Source organism: Pygocentrus nattereri, chromosome 10, assembly GCF_015220715.1.
Source record: "Pygocentrus nattereri isolate fPygNat1 chromosome 10, fPygNat1.pri, whole genome shotgun sequence".
NCBI classification, from domain to species: domain Eukaryota; kingdom Metazoa; phylum Chordata; class Actinopteri; order Characiformes; family Serrasalmidae; genus Pygocentrus; species Pygocentrus nattereri.
Genome location: NC_051220.1, coordinates 40,048,655 through 40,060,218, shown reverse-complemented (window position 1 = coordinate 40,060,218; position 11,564 = coordinate 40,048,655). Strand labels below are relative to the sequence as shown.

At 42.6% G+C, this 11,564-nt stretch overlaps 1 protein-coding gene across 2 annotated transcripts in view; it reads left to right on the top strand.

Annotated features, from left to right (window-relative positions):
• Positions 1-11,564, top strand: part of bach2a (BTB and CNC homology 1, basic leucine zipper transcription factor 2a) — a 46,263-nt gene that overhangs the window by 1,204 nt on the left and 33,495 nt on the right. The window lies entirely within an intron of this gene.

Sequence of the window (11,564 nt, the reverse complement as noted above, 5' to 3'; positions counted from 1 at the left end):
CAGTTGGGGGTTAGGTGTCTTGCTCAAGGACACCTCAGTCATGTCAAATGACTACCCAAATTATATGAAGTTTGCACTCTGAAAGGGGAAATACAATAAAATACACACACACACACACACACACACACACACACACACACACACACACACACACACATATATATATATATATATATATATATATACACACATATGTATACACACATATGTATGTATGTGTGTGAGTATATCGGTCACCGGGTCGGAAGCAGGATAAAAACCGTGGACAAGTCGCCAGTCCATCGCAGGGTGTGTGTGTGTGTGCGTGTATATGTGTGTGTGTGTGTGTGTGTGTGTGTGTGTGTGTGTGTGTATGTGTGTGTGTATATATATATATATATATATATATATATATATATATATATATATATATATAAAATTGTATATTTCACATAATTTACATGAAAGAGCTTTTAGAATTGGACGTCTGGGCATCTGGTTCCTATCACCACTGCTGTGAGCAATTCTGATCCGTGAAGTTTCTCCAGAACCGAACATTTCACATCAAACGGCCCTGAACGACTCTTAGCCTTTAGATTTTAGAGAAAGTTTGGGTAAGTCTCAGCTTTGTGCCTGTAATGCCCCCTTAACTAATAGGAGCAGCAGTGACTCTGAGCAGAGGCTCAGTTATAAACCCTTGATGTCAGCTTGCAAAAGTCAAGTGGTTTAGAGCTCTGCACCAGAGAGCCTTCATTCAGAGCCATCAGAATCGGGCCTTATCTGTCTGTAGCTCACAGATCACTTGGTGCAATCACAGAAACATCCGTGATGTGATATTTCAAGGCGTTTGAATGCTTTGAACCTGTGCTGGAAGACAGACAAACATGGTTTTGTATCGCTGCATTAATCAAGATGCATTTTTCCTGATTCATCAGAGGTTGGGTGGGTGTGACAAAGTTAACCGGTGAGGGTGGAGGTGTTTGTGGTTTGCCTCCTGTGAGATGTGCACAGGTGGTTTTTTTTTTCAAATATTGTGAACTGCAGGGGTGTAACATGTTTCCTGTGCTGGGTAAAAACATCCGCAGGCTGAAAAAATGATCACGCTTTAATGTAATGATTTAAATCGATACAGAGGCACTTTGTCAGTCTCTCTTCTCAGTGAATGGGCAGACAAAGTGCTGGGTGATGATGAAGACGCTCAGTATTGTGGTAGTTTACAAACACACCACAGTACCAGACGATATTTCATCTATTCATTTTAAGTCCATGCTTTCTGAGTGCTGCAATTTTATTCTAAAGGAATGTCATACGAACCTGATCCGCTTGTTTTAGTTCTGTTTACTCCTCCTTTTTGCTTTAAAGGGAACCTTATTCAGTTTATTTCCTACCAGTGTGGCAACAGGGACATTGCTACTGTATGGAATACAGGGCTATCATGGCTTTAATTGATTCTGCGAAAAGAAACAAAATCTATATTGTTCTTTTCACGAAGGATGTCGCAAATACTCGATTGCAATCGAGTAAATCAGTTGTTTGATTTAAAAAGTTTAAAATGTACTTTGTTTAAAATGACTGATTTGCAGTTTTACCAATGAACAGGAGTATAAATGAGAAAAATGAATGTCTGTGAGGAGAAAAAGTGGAGTGACAAACACTAGAGGGCGCTCCCAAGAGAGTCCAAAATAAGTGGGTTAAGACGGAGTTTAAACACTTTTAATATAAAAGAATATTTTCATTTCCTGAACACAGAACAGCTTAAAACATTTCAACACTGCTGTTATGTTTTTAAGAGCTTTTAAACTCGAGTTATAAAAGTCTCATGTACCTTCATGACATCAATGAGCGCGAACAGCCAGTCAGCTGCCCCGCTCGCCGACCAATCAGCACTCGGTAGCACTAATGTGCTAACTGCCTGCTGCCCAATAAGGAAACATGCAGGTGAATTGTTTTTTTTTTTTTTTGCTTTTTTTAGTGAAATACATCCTCTCTAAAATTAAAGGAAAGTTCTGGGCCGAGTGATTAGAAACTATTTTAACTGTTCGTTTTTAGCCCCGTTTGTTGAGGACTTGCTCGCGGGCGCCCTCTGGAACTTTGCAGTCCTGTTTTTGATGTAACAGGGGAGATAGGAAGTGGCCAGGCTCCTCATAAACCGGTTCTGGTGGAGCTCTTCGCTGCCGCTGACCCTACATCATGCTTAGTATTTCTAAGACTTTTTCCCTATTGGGGAGCTTCCACACCACCAATCACTGACCCCTCTAGAATATAAGTTTAAGTGACCCTTATTAGTCCCACAGTGGGGAAATTTCACCGCTGCAGTGAAACACCACATACACACTAGTGAACACACACACTAGAGGGCAGTGAGCACACTTGCCCGGAGCGGTGGGCAGCCCTATCCACAGCGCCCGGGGAGCAGTTGGAGGTTAGGTGTCTTGCTCAAGGACACCTCAGTCATGGACTGTCGGCTCTGGGATCGAACCGGCGACCTTCTGGTCACAGGGCCGGTTTCTTAACCTCCTGCCCACGACTGCCCTTAAACCTACGCAGACTCCACACAGTAAGGACCTGCTTGGGAATCGAACCCAGGCTGTGCTCACTGTGAGGCGGCAGTGCTGGCCTAAATAAATAGATGGAATGAGTTTATTTTCTCATTCAAACATGTAATAAAACATTTATATAATTTTGAAATAACAGCATTTTTAAAAACTGCAGGGATCCATAGAATTGCTGTATCGCCCAACCCTCTTAGTACAGTATGTTATTGTTCAGTTAAGCCCATTTTTATTGTTTAGCGTTTAGGAAAGAAGAGGTAGAAAAAATGATTAGTTGCCAAAGCAATCAATGGATTACTTGACTCCTCATATAACTGTAGCGCCGGCCGGTTATGCAATCCTAATACGGATATAGTGCTGATATAGATGATTCATAGCCCAGGACTGTGTACACAAGACTCTTTGTGTTTGACAGGTTCTGTTCGGCTTTGAGGCTTTGACATATCTGAGCTCCGCACTGAGTCACTTCACTTTGGCACTACTACTTAAAAACATAAACACATTCCTGACACAGTCCTCATGACTTTCCACATGAATGCATGACCCACTCTTTCAGAAGGGCTGCGAGACATGGACCAATTACTGTGCTGTGACTTGCAATACATGAAGGTCAACCCAAAATTCCAACATCTGTAAATTTCTAGTTAATCTTCCTGCTCATATTAAATGCGCTTTATCATATTATGCCATTTAAAAGACTGCATTCTTGTTCTCTAATCTCTCTAAAGGGTAATCTCTAAAACTGCATTACTGTGCAGGTGGAGAAAAGTTAAACAAAGCGATAGTGTCTTTTTTTTCGCCTCGGCCTTCCACGTATGGAAGCCCATTCCTGAAGGTAGAGGTCTGTTTTTCGCTTCAGCGTGTCAAGATATTGATGTAACATCCTGAAGTAAATACTTATTTTCTCCGATTTCTCAAAATACTGATGCAGATTCTTGAAATAATTATTTATTTTCTCAATATTGACTTTTAAAAATTAAAATAAAAAAATAATAAATAAAAAAAAAAGAAATTTAATAAAAAAAAAGAGAAAAAAATATTGATTTGTTTTATTAAGATTTTCAGAGCGATACTATGTCCTGAATTTCAATTAAAACAATGTTTATTTCAGGACTTATGATGTGTTAAAATAACGTCTTAGTATATGTTTTGAGAAAATAGTTCATTGTTTCAGTTTTTGAAATCGATATTTTGAGATGATAAGACATGTTGACACATTTGGTCAGTATTTTGAAACACTAAGGCTTTATTTCTTGCTACTTAATCGAGATTGTGACTTGCTACAGCCAGAACCAGAGACGGTGAAAAGTCGTAGGTGATGTTTTAGTAAGTCATGATTTTCCGTTCGTGGTAACTTGAGGAAGACTTTAGTGAACGTTTGGTGTGCGGTATCTTGAACTAAAATCACCTGTGTTTGATGCTAAAGCCATCCATCCATCCATCCATCCATCCATCCATCCATCCATCCATTTTCTAAGCCGCTTCTCCGTCAGGGTCGCGGGGGGGTGCTGGAGCCTATCCCAGCAGTCTTCGGGCGAAAGGCAGGATACACCCTGGACAGGTCGCCAGTCCATCGCAGGGCAGATAGACAGACACAGACAGTCACTCACACCCAGGGGCAATTTAGCATGTCCAATTGGCCTGACTGCATGTCTTTGGACTGTGGGAGGAAACCGGAGAACCTGGAGGAAACCCACGCAGACACGGGGAGAACATGCAGACTCCACACAGAGAGGACCCCGGTCACCCGGTCGGGGAATCGAACCCAGGCCCTCTTTGCTGTGATGCTAAAGCCTGTGTTTATATTAGCTCCCACAGATACTCATGCGGGTCATCTGTGATTGGTCAAAATTCTCGGTACGCATTAAACACATCGTATTTGGTGCAGGGCTCATTTGCATGTCGTTAGTGCGAAAGGCGAGTATTACACTTAACGAGCGATCTGTCGTGCAGCCCCCTCCTGTGCTACTCAGCTTAGGTTATTGGACCACCTGTGACAACAGCTCACGTTCTGATGAACTGTTCTGTCGTTTGTTCAGTGCTTTGACTTTAGTCTGTTCGTTTTTGCACTTTACTGCGAATATGAACCACTTTCTGCCAGGAAATATGTTCATTTCTCACATCATGTGCACCAAAGGATTCTTGCACTGTACAGTAACCCCAGTGCAGCTGTGGATGATTGACAGGGCCTAATACTCTCCATATGTACAGCAGCGTCGTGCGTTTGTGAATACACCTGTTAGTATTTTAGGGCTTTTGTCGGCATCCGTCACAGGTGGTGAGGCAGACATTGTTTGGCATCTACAGCCTGACAGTGACAACTGACATTAGCTGAAAAGCTTCTTTCTTTGGGTGAATGCTTCGGCTGTGTTTTGCTAATCAGCCAATGCCCAGTGAAGTTTAATGAGCTCATTGGGCCTGAGGAAAAAGGAATAGTTCACTCTTAGACAGTTTCTCTTTATCCTAGATGTAGTCGATCCGCCAAGTCATGTTTAGTATCTGAAGCTTCTTTCTTTAGCTTTGCACTGGAGCTACAAGGCTAATGTGGCTAACAAGTACTGGAAGTTTAGTGATGCACAGAAATTAAAATTCTTGGCTAAAACTGAAACCAAAACACGACAATACATAAAAATATCTTAAACATCTTAGCAACCACCTGGGATACTATAGTCACAGCTTAGCAGCCACCTGGGATACTATAGTCACAGCCTAGTCACAGCTTAGCAGCCACCAGGGATACTATAGTCATGGCCTAGCCACACCTTAGCAACCACCTGGGATACTATAGTCATAGCCTAGCCACACCTTAGCAACCACTTGGGATGCAATAGTCATAGCCTAGCCACACCTTAGCAACCACTTGGGATGCAATAGTCGTAGCCTAGCCACACCTAAGCAACCACCTGGGATACTATAGTCATGGCCTAGCCACACCTTAGCAACCACCTGGGATACTATAGTCATAGCCTAGCCACACCTTAGCAACCACTTGGGATGCAATAGTCATAGCCTAGCCACACCTTAGCAACCACTTGGGATGCAATAGTTGTAGCCTAGCCACACCTAAGCAACCACCTGGGATACTATAGACAATAGGTGGGTGTTTGTCCTCGGGAGACAGTAACCTTGGTTCATCGGTTTGCATATTGTAATGTAGGTTTATACTTTAGTGTTGATCAATATTAAATATAACAGTATTGAAAAAGATAACGTTACAGTAATGTTTAAAAAATGGTATATTGTGCGGCCACATCTCAGATTTACAGTAAGCAGCAGATTCAGTACAGCGTGCCCTCGTCTGCCTTTTACGCTCACTCTTGCTAGACGGCAGGCCTCATAAAGATAAGGTGTAAATCTCAACGCCGCATGTCGACGTCTTTGCTTGCTTCTTATCGTGTGAATCTGTGCTCACGCAACAGAGTCTGAATCTTTCAGCCAGAGGTGGTAGAACTGAAACACAGACGTGGGGTTACATATTTTGTTCACTTATCGTTTGAGCAATCTTTAGACGCCTGTGGTTTCCTGGCTATTGTTTCAAGTCATTTATTTCTGCTGCTCTACTAATTGATTTCGGTTTCGTTCTTTGATTCCAAGTGTTATTGAATATCTGTTCGCTCCTGCGACGTGACTGATGTTCAAATTTAGCTTTCTTAGTTTAGAACTAGTCCTCTCTGTGTGGAGTTTGCATGTTCTCCCCGTGTCTGTGTGGGTTTCCTCCGGGTTCTCCGGTTTCCTCCCACAGTCCAAAGACATGCAGTCAGGCCAATTGGACATGCTGAATCGCCCCTGGGTGTGAATGTGTGAGTGACTGTCTGTCTGCCCTGCGATGGACTGGTGACCTGTCCAGGGTGTATCCTGCCTTCCACTCCGATGACAGCTGGGATAGGCTCCAGCACCCCCTGTGACCCAGAATGAGAAGCAGCTTAGAAGGTGTGTGTGTGTGTGTGTGTGTGTGTGTGTGTGTGTGTGTGTGTGTGTGTGTGTGAGTGTGAGTTTAGTACTAGAGCTGAAAAAGTCTAACGTTGCAACAAAAACAATTTCTTTGATGTAATTTCAAATCTTTGATGTAATTTCGTCCCATAAACATCTCTGAAGCCACCCAAGCATCCAGGTCATCATTAAGGTCAGACAGATGTGTCGGTGTGGTTTAGGACCCAGTGTGACTTACTATGAGTTACCAACTTGAACAAAGCCTCACTGTGTGATGGAGCACCTGAGGACTGAGAACTGTATGCATGTGACAGTTTCAGCATGACACCTGTTGACTACACTCTCAGGTGGTTCTTCAAGGGTTCTTTAGTAAAGAAAATGGTTCCATATAGAACCACGAACACTTAAAGAACCCTGTACATGATTAAATGGGTGTTTGCATCATGAAAGCGTTCTCACATTGATGGACAGTGTGCTGTAGACGGTTCTATATAGAACTTTTTTTGACAAGGGTTCTATACAGCACCCAAAAAGAGCTCATCTGTTGTTACAGGCTTGACCTAGAACCCTTTTTTAGAACCACCTGCAGCATATTGTAGAACTTTTTTTTTTCTGTAGTAAAGAACGTTTGAAGAAGCATCTTTATTAAGAGTGGGTTTATATATTTGTGTGTGTGTGTGCATATTTGCAGAAAAGGTTTCGGTGACTATTGACTTCTAGTGTTCATTAGCAATGTTGGCCTCGTAGCTGTGTCTGATCTGCTCATACCAGCGCAACGCAGACTAACACACCACCACCATGTCAATGTCACTGTATTGCTGAGAATGACCCACCACCCAAATAGCACCTCCTCTGTGGTCCATGGTGGTCCTGACCACTGAAGAACAGGGTAACAGAGTATCAGAGAAACAGATGGACTACAGTCTGTAACTGTAGAACCACAGAGTGCAGCTATACAGTAAGTGGAGCTGATAAAGTGGACAGTGAGCGTAGAAACAAGGAGGTGTTCTACACACACAACACATTGTCTATCAATCGATGCAAAGAACCATTTAAGCATGAAATGGTTCTTGGAACTATGGAACCATTGCCTTTACTGAAGAACCCTTGAAGGCCCATCTTTTTAAGTGTGTGGCCCATATGTGGATGAGTAACAGTGCGAGTACTGATTTCCCTTTTGCCGAGAAGCTGCAGGCAGGACGTGAGGGACAGTCATTCAGCCTGAACGTACTTGTGTATGTACCGTAGCTGTCACTTATTAACTGCATGGACCCGTTGAACCCAGGCTGGACTGATTCACTTGCTCCAAAGCAGCCTGAAAGTTGTCAGCTGAGGAGAAATACGCCGCAGCCTGGGAGGAAACGTGGCAGGAGTGAAGAAAACAGCAACAAACAGAGCTTATAGGATTAAGGAGACATTTCCTCAGGGCTATTTGGCAGTGGGTCTTCCCGAATGTCTTTCAGCTATGAGATGCATTCATTTGATCTTCTTGTTGTAGCCTACAGCTTATTAAAACAGCAGTATAACATTAGTGTAATAGCGAACAGATGTAGAGGATGTAGGGTTAGATGTGATTTGGCAGCGTAGACATAGTTATATGCTAATTAAATCTTCGGCTTGCTCTTATGATCCGTGTTAATGTGCGGAACAGTCGTCATATGCAAAGTTTCAGCGCCTCTGGTCAAATTACACGTTTTGTCGATTTTTCTACATTAAAATTAAAAATGAGAACAGGCTTCTAATGGCTGTTTATTCACTGAAGTTAACACATTGGGATAAAGCAAAATATGGCCTGTGCAAAAATGATCACACGTTGTAGATTTAGTCTTTAAAGGCTCTAGGAAAAGTCCTGTTTGAGTGTGTTACCCATAAAGGATGTGCTAAATTACTCAGAAGTCAAAAAGTTGATCACCCCTGGTCGGATTGCATAGGTTGTTTATTTGTTATGTGAAAATAAGACATCCTTTACAGAGAACGCATGAATTCTGGCATTTTTCTGCTCATTTTAGCTCACAGTTTCAGTTTATTTGCTCAAGATATTGGAAATTTGCTCAACGTGTTGGAAGAAAATAAAGCATAAAATGTAAGATGAGCTCTAACTTTTCAACAGGCCACATTTGGCATTTTATTTTTGTCTTAAATTTGGTAAATAAGCAGTAATTGTGCATTAAAATGCGCAGAGGTGTGTTCTCTGTGGAGGATGTTTTCACTTCAGTACAGCAGGTCGTTTGGTCAGGGGTGTTAAAGCTTTTGCATATGACTGTACATCCTCAGGGACTTACAGTAGTGTGCGAGGGCTCCGTGATGGTGACAAAAAAGCACAGTAATAGAAATTGTGCTCTTTGATTGGCTGGAAAAAAGCCCCTTTAAGTGTGTACAGATGTGCTGACTTACTAGAAAACCAGCAAGATGTATCATGTAATCTGAGCAAGGGTATACAAATGTTTGCAGACAACTGTGTCTCAAGTCTGCAAACATCTCTGTATGAGTGTAATTTAGGCTTTCGTTGAGTAAGAGGTTACAGTCTGGCACAAGTCACAACTGCCGTTGCACACCAACCACAAAAAAGCAAATGCTGCAAACCTCAAGAAATCCCTGGACAAATTCCAGCATAAATGCATCACAGGCTTCGCCGTTCTTGCGCTGTCACTGAGTGCGGATCAGACGTTCAGCGCACTGCTGCAAATCTCGTCTGTTACCTGCAGCCTTCACCTTGACTGACACATAAAGGAAGTGTGGTTGACTCTTCTCCGTTTTTGAAGTAGGTCGTCAGCTGAGTTGGGTAAAACATGACGCTCCACCATCTCAGCAGCCAAACCTCAGAGAGCAAGGCAGCCGAGTGCACGGTGGTCACAAAGGGCATGGAACGACGCCCAGGACTGAGATGAAGCAGCCTGGGGCAAGTCTGTGCTCTTCTGTTTACATTCAAAATACATTTGTTTGTGAACGTTTATGCAAAATCGACCAAAGATGCTCTCAAATACCTCGCCAGATGCATTCAGCAGCCACTTGGCGTACGTACGTTTGTAAAACGGGATCCGAAAGTTTGAGACTGCCAGAGAAAATGGTCTAATTTAATGCCAAAGTGATTTGGCGTAATATTGCGAGTGAAAAGTAGAATCGGTGAAATTTTACCACGATTTTCAGAGTTTCGTAGTATGTGGGGGCTATAGACGCCCCTCTTTTGCTTTAATGATGAACGAGTTTGTGGGAAAGCCTGTGGTGAGTAGATAAAATCCACCAAGAGTCGTCTGGACATGAGCTTCAATGAAACGTGTGACTCAGAACCAAACCTGACCTTTTTATACAAAGGCTTTAACGTGGTGTTACTGATTTATTTAAAAAAAAAAGCAGGATCTTATTATTTCCTCTCCTCTCTTACTTTCAGATTTGTGAAACATTCGAATTATTTCCTGATTTAAGATAAAAATTCCAGGTTTCTCCAATTTTCCGTGGGGTCTCAGGCTTTTGGACCGCTCTGTGTAGCGAAAGTTTGAACACCCCTGTTCAAATTACATGTTTGATTTTTTTTTTTTTTTAATGTGATAACAAGTTAACACATCCTCTATAGGGAACACAATTAATTATGGCATTTTTCTACATATTTTACTGCACATTGTCTATTTATTTGTTCAACATATTGGGAACAAATAAAGCATAACATGTAATATGAACTATAACTTTTAAACAGGCCACATTTTACGTTTTATTTTTGTTATATTCAGTGAATGAACAGTAATTGTGCATTAAGATGTGCAGATGTGTGTCTCTGTAGAAGATGTGTTCACTTAGAAAATCAACCCGTCATTTGGCCCGGGGCAAACGACTGCTTCAGGCTTTTGCATTCGACTGTATATCCAGTGACTTACAGTACTAGGCCATTGAATTTAGAACCATTTGTCTCTGTGTTTTGGACACCGTGGAATTAGACTTCTGCATTTAACCCATCCATGCAGTGAAACGCCCACATACATGCACACTAGTGAACACACACACTAGGGGGCAGTGAGCACACTTGCCCGGTACAGTGGGCAGCCCTATCCACGGCGCCCAGGGAGCAATTGGGGGTTAGGTGTCTTGCTCAAGGGCATTTCAGTCATGGACTGTCAGCCGAGGGGATCGAACCGACGACCTTCCGGTCACAGGGCTGGTTCCCTAACCTCCAGCCCACGACTGCCACTCTATTGGCTCTATGATATTGACAAAGAAGTGTTCTAATTATTTTGCTACATGACGCAGTTGTGATATACCTTGCATCATTAATGTGACATTGGCCTGCAGTATTTTGACCAAGTTGTTTGCTTTTTGGATTAGACGAATATGTTGATTCATCAAAACACCAACAGAAAGTACCCTGGAACTATGACCAGGGTTCTCACTGCACACATATTGTAATTGGTTAGAAGCTCATTTGCAGATTGCAGCCTTCTACAGGGTGATTCACTCGAAAGAGGCCCTGCATATTCTTCTGTAACTCCTGTTAGGATGAAGGATCTGAACCAGGAAAATCTGCTACGTATCGTGACGCCTGTGTGCTCGACTGCATTACATGCGATGCTGGAAGTGATCTCCGTTTTCTGCCAGACACACAAAGAGGTACGGGGATGTGCACCCGGAAGTTGCAAACAGCTGGACAGCTGTCCAGCGCCTACCTCATCGCTCTCCTGGCTTGTTTGAAGCTCCATATACTGAGGAGCACATTGCCCGTTGTTTCATTCAGATTGCTTCGTCCTGGACAGACTTATTACAAAATATTCGGGGCCTCTTTCAAGTGAATCACACTTTCTAATGCAAGTATTGCAAAGGCCAATGTTACTGTAATGAACAACCAACAGTATATGGTGCAGCCCTAGTAGGCAGGTCTAATGAAAGTTGTCTTGCCTAAGGAGGAGTTTGAAGAACATCTGCCAGACTCTGACTTTTCTCAGAAAACATCTGCCTCAGATTGACTTCAGTGTCATTTTGAAACAGACAGACTCACTTTTTTCCACTTTCATCACCAACCTGACACCAGAGAGGACAGCTTGAAGCAGAGAGACAATCCGATCATTTGAACCCGCTGGAATTTCCTTACCCCGGCTGTGTTTTCTCCACCTTCAGTTG